This window comes from Podarcis liolepis (assembly GCF_965112155.1).
Source record: "Podarcis liolepis genome assembly, chromosome: 5".
Classification (NCBI taxonomy): Eukaryota; Metazoa; Chordata; class Lepidosauria; order Squamata; family Lacertidae; genus Podarcis; species Podarcis liolepis.
Window position 1 is genome coordinate 32,596,184 of NC_139556.1, and position 8,292 is coordinate 32,604,475.

Here is an 8,292-nt window from a genome sequence, read left to right on the forward strand (position 1 = left end):
GAAAATGTGGCATCTATTATCTCCTGGTTGTCTGAAAATAACAAACTTGGTATTTTCTAAAAGGCTTCCCAACATTAACTTACTGTGGGTTTCGCTTTAAGAATTCAGAGCAGTCCTGGATCAGTTGCTGTTTCTGAAACCAGTCAAACTCATGGAGCTGTTTAGGGAATAAAAAGTGGGTTGAAGGGGGAATAAACCTTTACCAGCACTAGGTATGTATGTACAGAAAACTGAGTGTGTTGGTAGCAGAGGGGCTGGGGATCATAGCTGGAGAAGGAGGGGAAATGGAATGGAGTATCCTGAAAATGGACATGGTTCCCTGCCTGAAACCCTGAAGGAAAGCACTCCACAAGGCAATGTCACAGGTCCCACATGTAATTGTTTAATTTAAAAAAAATAATGTATTTTATAAAGTGCATTCCTGTCCCAAGTCATTAATGAATGACATGCTATTATAAAACAGCTGGTATTGATCCTTAGTGCAGAGAATGAAAGGCAAAACAACAAATCAGGGCCCATAATTATTGGAGTGCTGTGAAAATAACCACTGAGGGGGCAAATTAATTTGTAAATTTAGTGTAACTCATCTATATATCTGGCAGTACCCAGGAAAAAAAGTAGCAGGTCTTTTGCCCAAGTACTGTAGGTGTGCCACCTGGTGGATATTGTGCAGCTTAATGTTTTTTCTGCCATAGTGTGCTTCTGTGTATCTTTGCATCTTGAAATACTAGAGAATCTTTGCCCAAAACTGTAACACTGAATTCCTTGCTGGCTGAGCAAATTACAGTCTCTGGCTGAGGAAGTTCACCCATCCCTGAGAAGCAACCAACTAGCAACCAACCAATTAATTTTAAATCCATGTGAGCCGAGGAGGGGCAAGTTTGTGTTTTCCTGTTATCTCCACTAGATGGCACTGACCCCCTGTTAACTTGCTCCTGTGGATGAGAGAAGAAACGACTTCATAGGAAGAAAAGAGAGCTCAGAAGGGGAATGAATTACATTTGCAAATGTGAAAAGGCAGCCAGTTGCCTTTCAGTGCAGTCCTATGTGGGAAAAGCCTTTTAATTCCAGCTATGTTTGCAAGGTGAAATCAGGCTTGTTTTACCCAATTCATGGACAGAAGGAGAGGAGGGCAAGTGCCTCTTCCCTCCCTGTTAGTTGTTGTTGTTGGCATCCGTCTGCCTCGAGAGATGATGGAGCCTGTCTCTGGGGGCGAAGTCAAACCACTGTGTTATCATCACCAAAGTGACCTCCTTGGGGCACGTGCCTGGGCAGTGTGTATGGAGGTCCTGGGCTGCCCAGATGTCAAGATGTGGTCCAAAGGAAAAACGAGCAATATGTTAGGCACCAGTTTGGCTGCAGGAATTGCCGGAAGGAGGCGTGCAAGGCACCATCCAACAGTCTTATTCCTTAGCTTTTTCTTCTCCCAAAGATATCCTGCAAGGCGGAGGAGGTTTAGGATTCGTTTTCCTTCTCTTAGATGGGCTACCTTCCCAAGTGGATGACCCTCATCTGCCCCTCACTTCCCTCTAAAGCACTTGCAGAAACCACCTTCTTCCCTGTTGAAATCAATGGACTCAACTTACTTAACATTGATTGTAATAGGTCTATGCTGAATATGCCTTAGTTGGATATCTCGGCCCCCCCCCCCGCCATGGCCAAGAATAGAGGATTACTGAGCAATTTTGAAAGAGAAGATAAAAAATATATAAAAATTAAGAGAAAGCTGCATGGTATTTTAGGATTTGGACTATGCTCCAAATGCCAGTCCAGTATAAGTGAGCAAGAACTCTGCCAATGCTGTAGCCAATACAAGTGGCACATGGACTCATGCTTATCCCTCTAGGACTCCCTGAGGAAGCAACTATAGAGGAGGAAGCAGAACTGTCAAGTTGTCCTTGAATGTTGTCTTGATGTCAATTCTGAATGAGCAGTCTACTCCTCTTTCCCTGATGTATGTATGTCTAGATTAGCAAAACATTGCTGTAAATGCAATTTAGGGCTTTGTTAGTTTTTAAACAAGCTGCATCCTCAGTCTCGTATGCCCAAGGCAGGTTGCCATTTCAGGCGCTGTGTCAGAAGCCTTTCTTTGGTTGCAGCTGCTAAAAGTTGTGGGGAAAGGGGAAGAATGGGATCCAGGGGCTCAACTGCTGCTGCCTTCTGCTCAGCATGGAGGAGGTCAGCAGTTACTCTGAACCCAAGTCAAATTGGGAGTGAATTTACCTATATGGAGTTAGAGTGCTCACAAATTGAGAACACACCCATCTCACAACTCAAGGAGTCACATGACCCCTACGGCATGCTCCAAACCCTGCATGGGTCCACTCAAGCCACAGTCTCAACATACACATTTTGCTTTGTGACACTTGGGTCTCTCCCTTGGCAATCTATTTCAACTATATTTCCCCCGGCTGTAACAATAAAACAATAATCAATAACCAACAATTTGCTGCCCTTTCATGACACCCAGAATTGACCGCCTGAGGCAGCTGTCTATTAGCAGGGCCAGCGTCCTGTCCTGGAAGCTAAAGGGGGTTGGATTACAAAGTATTAAACAGAGATTAAGTACATCACATACTTTTTGGTCCTTGTATCAAATTGCTGTCACTGAAAATTGGAGATGTGTTTTTTCCTGTAGACTCTAAAGCACAGCTGTAGTTGTATGCTGACATTCTGATGGGCCCTGGACTCTCTTTTTTCCTGTTACTGAAACAGGTTATGCACCATCATTTGCCAGTCAAACCATTTTGTGCCACACAGAAACACAACATTCATCCAACCTCTCCTTTAGGACTCATAGTGTTTCTAAGTGTATGGGGGGAAAGTAACATTTTACTATGCACTTTGCGTGCTGTTACAGTGTGCAGATCCAAATCTTAAGAAACAAATTACAAGCAGCCAAAATATGATAAACTGTTTCAGCTTTCCTTCATTATGGTGAAGTCCAGCTTTACTAGGTCTGTTGTTAGGGAGAGATAACTCTATCAACGCACGTTTTCTGCTGAGGCCTAAATTTATTTATTTATTAGACTATTTATATTCTGTCTTCCTGAGACAATGCTTCATGCGCCTCACATTTTAAAACAAGAATAATTGAAAAACAAACCAATTCAAAGTAAAAGAGAGTGAGAACTACACACACACACACACACACACACACACACACACACACACACAATCTCCTTAACTGAGGGGTGGGGAACTTCTGGGTCCTGGGCCCAATTAGATCTGTCATGGATCTCAATTTGGCTATGAGGCTATTCCCATTCCCAAACCATGACTGCCTGCCCCACACCTGATGTCATATATAATATCAGAGATAGGACAGGTAGAAATGTGGCTGTCAAGGAAACATCAAGAGCTTTCAAGTGCTCCTGATTGCTCCTTAGCAAAGGAGGATTGCTGTTGGCACCAATCAGTTGATTGGAAGCGACAACAAGCTTGCAGTGACTGACAGGACTATGCAGTTTTCCCATCAGGACCTTCATGGCACACATAATCCCACTGGGCTGCCTGTAAGTGACAAACAGGTGATGTGCAAAAGCTGACCAGACTGACTGACTCACGTTGACACTGGCAGTGGGACAGCATCCTCCATGTCAGCTGAAGGCAGCAAGACACACACAGCTCTGTCTACTCCCAGCCCATCAACATTTGTTGCAGGAGGCAACTGCCTCACTCTGCCTAAAAGCAGGGCTGGTCCCGATTGGAGAGCTGAGCAACTGAAGTCAGTGACAATAGTGTTGTCCAGTGGTTTCCCTGCAACTGTGGAGCAGCTTGCAGATGTTGCTGTTCTTTCTACACTTAAGGCCCAATCCAGCACTCTTGTAGTTGTTGGCATGACAAGGGTAGGGTCATGTGAAACTTTCTGCCAAGCAGGATGCAGGGTTTAATTTGCCATCTTTAATAAGTAAGAGCAGGAAATGAGAAAGGAGAGGTTAACCATAAAAAGGAGTCTCGGTGGACAGTTCTTAGCTTCACGAAGCATCAGTTTTGCTTTGAGGAGGCCAACATACTGTTCCATTTATTCACCTTTCCCTTGGCAGAGCACTGCCCTGGAATATATGAGAAAGCTACAGTCTTAGGCCCAAATCCTTCTATTCCCACCACATCTGCTGATGCTAAGAGGGAAGACAGATGTAGCATGTAGGGAGGGGGGCAACCTGGAAGCACACCCACTGTGTTCAGTCGATGGATGCCTATCACTCTGAAGGGCCAAGCTAAAAAATGAATCAACCTATCAATCAATAATTTCCTAGAAGTTTGCAAAAGATGTCGGCTAGGCATCATGCTAATTAACAAAATCCTTTAATCCTGTAATGCCACCCAAAAACCTCTCCTCGTTTTTATAATGATGATGATGATGCAATGAAGAACTGGGAAAATGAATTAATGGTTATGTGACATTAAAGAGAAGAACAAAGGCGTACGACCTGCATGAGATTGATGGCTGTCCCAGCATCCGATTCACTGGAATGTCTGTCTGAAGTTGCAGTTGTAAGGCTGGGCTGCAATCATTGCCAAAGAATGGGCTGTAAGCTCTTTTCCCCCTCCCTTTACAGCTATTTTCACTCTCATTTGGATTATTACCAAAAATCTCAGGAATATCTCTTTCTGTTCAGCAGATCCCAACATGGACTGTTGCCTGATTAAGATCCACCTAATTTCACACACGGTCAGCGATCTGGAATTCCTCCTGGGAATTGGATGACTTTTTCATCAAGAGCAGGAGAATTTTGGAGGCCCAAATAATTAGAGGAGGCTTTTGAGGAGATAATTAGGAGCAGAAAGGTTCGGGTAGATGTTTCTTTTCTTTTCTTGTTCCTGTGCCTTTGGAAAAATCCACTTCTCCTTCAGCACATCACATGTTTGTTACACAGAAACATCCATAACAATTCTGGGATGGCCAACGAAGCATTGCACTTTCCTGGTGTTTCTCCATACATATATTAATAACTGTGATGATAGGCAAATGCCACAAAGCGTAGATAGAATTGCACTAAAAACTGCCTGCCCTTCTCATCAGGAATCTGAGTTTTCTGAATTCCCTCTCCTACTCCAAGAATCTTGGTGGAAGAGTGGTAGAGTACACACTTTGCATGCAAAAGCTCCCAGGTCCAGTCTGGGCTGGGAGAGACACTTGCCTGGAACTCCTGCAGTCAGTTCTGGCAATACTGAGCTAGATGGAGCAATTATTTCCTTTGGTGTAAGACAATTCCTTGTTTCACTTCTACACAGGGTGCCTGCAGACGTTCAGTATTTTGCAGAAGGCATTGAAGCACATGCAAGAGTTTCAAGTTTGCACAATTAAAATGGATAAAATGCCCTGTTGCCCTAGTGCAACAAATCCACTATACACACACACACACAGACGAGTTTTTGCAGTTTGGCATGTGGTGGTGAAACGCACTGGAAAGTGTAGAATGAACCAATGAATAATAGAAAAATGTAAATGCCCTGCAAGTAATTCTGGATGAATGCTCGTTGTTCATACAACTTCTCAAATAAACCAGAACGAATGCTCAATAAGGGCTGGACATAGTCTAACCACCACACAACCTTTGTGCAAACAAATCAGGATGAATGCAGAATAAACAGGCCATCCAGGGGACCCCCCCAGCCATACCAAACTTGGTTGGAACAAAACTTGTGTATACAACTATCCATGAAAGAATCGCAACCATTGTATGACAACAAATACTATGGTACACAAATTAACACCAGTAATTTTGAAAAAGTTGGTTAACATCCTCTGACAGGTTGGAGTATAACAGTGAGAATTAAGGAACTTAAAAGAATTATCAAAGGGAGTTTTAAAACATTGCCTGCATCACTAAATTCCACAAAGTCCTTTTAAAGACTATTTTGTTTTTATCTGACATCCTGTTTTTTAAATCTCTTTACGCTTTTATATTGTTTTGTGTATTTATTGTAAATCTTTTATTTTTAATGTTCTTAGCTGCTCCAGGAGGTGTTGCTTTTTAGCAGAGGATCAGCTTAAGCACACAATCCTATATATGTTAACTCAGAAGTCCCACTGTGTTCAATGGAGCTTGCTCCCAGGGTTGCAGCCTAAACTGTGTAAGCCAAAGCGAATTTTGTGCTCTTTTTTTTGCACTGCCTGAATCATAGAGGAGACTCTATGGAAGGGCTATTCCTTGATTGCCTTTCTGCTTTTCCTAAATGATGCTCTGGCTTCCTAGTCTAAGGTGACCCCAGTGTGAACCTCCTTCAAGTTTGAGTGCATTTTCTCTCTGTGTGTCTCTCCCTCCCTTCTGCTAGTTAGTTTCATTCCCCTGCGATGGCTTGATGAGAACCAGACTCAGAGTTAAGGTTCACATATTCTCAACAGGGTTAATTTTTGCTTCCTGTGTGATGGCCGTGAAGAGCGAGGGCCACAGTGGAATCTTTGCCTCTTCTGCGACAGGGTTCATGGATATTAGCAATCCCCCAGTCTCACAGAATTGACCTGCTGTATGACTCTGGTGACTCTTCCCACATCTGTGTTGTCTCAACTCCCTTGAGCACCAGTCAACTGTGAAACAAACTGTAAGTCCAGGAATAAGGAAGTGCATAGTGCTTTTATCATGGAAGATGTGCAACCACAACTCATGAGACAAACTTGAAGAGTACAGACTGCACCTCCTTGAAATCAGTGGTAAAGCTTCCATTAATTTTAGCAGATCTAGATCACTCTATAAATCCAGGAATTATAGTGATTTGGAGGTTGAGCTAGATAAATCTTTGTTTGTCTTAATAGCACTGTTGTATCTTACCATGGCTGGGCATCCTGGCTAATATAGCTGTTCCTGTAACAGCACTGGATCAAGTAGCATAATGAGAACTATTGATGGCGGGACCTTGTGATTGATCTTATACACTGTAATCCAGCACAGCAGTTTATGGGATTGGACTGTTATCAATTTCCTTGCTTTATGTCAAATAAAAACCACTGCAGCACCGGATCATTGTAAGAAATTCAGACTTCACTCTGAGCTGGAAGTTAAAGAGGAAAAGTAAGTAAAGTTCCATTGTGCAGGGGGAATAATTAAAAGTCAACAGCATTGCTTCTGAAAAATAATGTAGTTTTTAGGCACTATTCAGATTTAATCCTCCTAAGTGCTATTCATAATGCAGGTTAGAGCTTTTCCTTTCTTTTGTAATCCAAATTAAAATCGGTTTTTTAACTACGACCCTCTCGATATTGAAATGGCACAATTTCCTATATTTATTTATGGCCGGCTGCAAAATGATTTGCAGAGCAACTTGGGACTCCATCACTGCTGCTACTGGTTTTGTAAATGATATCACTTTTCAGCAAGAAGACCACAGACAGCAGGAGGCTAAGAAACAAATTACGTTTCCCAGGACCTTTGCAAATGAGATGGATCCCTGGGATGATAAAGGAAATTTCGTCCTGCAATTCATCAATATGAGATGAATTTTCATGGGGAATGGGAAAATTTGTTTTCCACTGCCTATAGCCTCAGATCTTTCCCAGGGAAGTTCCCTGCCCCTTATAGACTGAAGGGTGCCTATTGAAGCTGATCTGGAGGTGTTGATATAACACTGACTGCTCGATAGTTTGAACCTCTAGTTAAAGCGGAGAGTCAGGGAAAGTGTTTGTGTAAGGGGAACTTATTAGACCATGTTGCTCTGCAAAAATATGCCCATATGTTCTTTTGCAGTTTCCTGGCTCTTGGTTCTCTCTCCTCTCTGCCACGGAGGTGTAAATTGTTTCCATGAGGCCTAGAACCAGGGCAGGAACCCTGTCAGTTCCTGTCACAAAATGGAGCATTCTCACCGGCAGCTGCTTGGTTGTCCCAATACAGTGCTGCCATGGCAACAGCGAACTTCACCCCAACCTCTTCATTGCACCCGTGCTTCTTTCTGAGAGACTGAGACAAGGGTTAGCAAGGAGCCTGAGGGAGACAGGGATACGATTTCATTTAATATCTGTATGCCGCTTTCGCAACAACAACACTGAGCTCAAAGCAGATGCAGATATATACAAAGTACAAAGTACTTCTGTTGCTCCAGCAATTCAAGATGAAACACAGACCCCGACTCACACTTCCGGTCAGACTTACTCATTTCACAAGACTGGCCCTGACACACACTGAGCTGATGTGCCTTAATCACTTATATAGATGGCACTGGGCTGTTGCCATAGCAACTGGCTTGGCTGACCTTGCACCTGTCAGCTTAACTAATACATGGGGTGATTTGGGCTCATGAAGGAAATTAACCCCCTCCTCCATGTCCAGTTCCTCCAAAACAAGTGACAGAGCA

At 43.2% G+C, this 8,292-nt stretch overlaps 1 long non-coding RNA gene across 1 annotated transcript; it reads right to left on the reverse strand.

Annotated features, from left to right (window-relative positions):
* Positions 1 to 394: 394 nt before the first annotated feature.
* On the reverse strand, positions 395 to 7,236 carry LOC310706894. The gene is made up of 2 exons (XR_014526230.1): positions 6,777 to 7,236; positions 395 to 1,437 (listed from the first exon to the last, which is right to left on the reverse strand). It is a non-coding gene; the product is annotated as an uncharacterized lncRNA (long non-coding RNA).
* Positions 7,237 to 8,292: the final 1,056 nt, after the last annotated feature.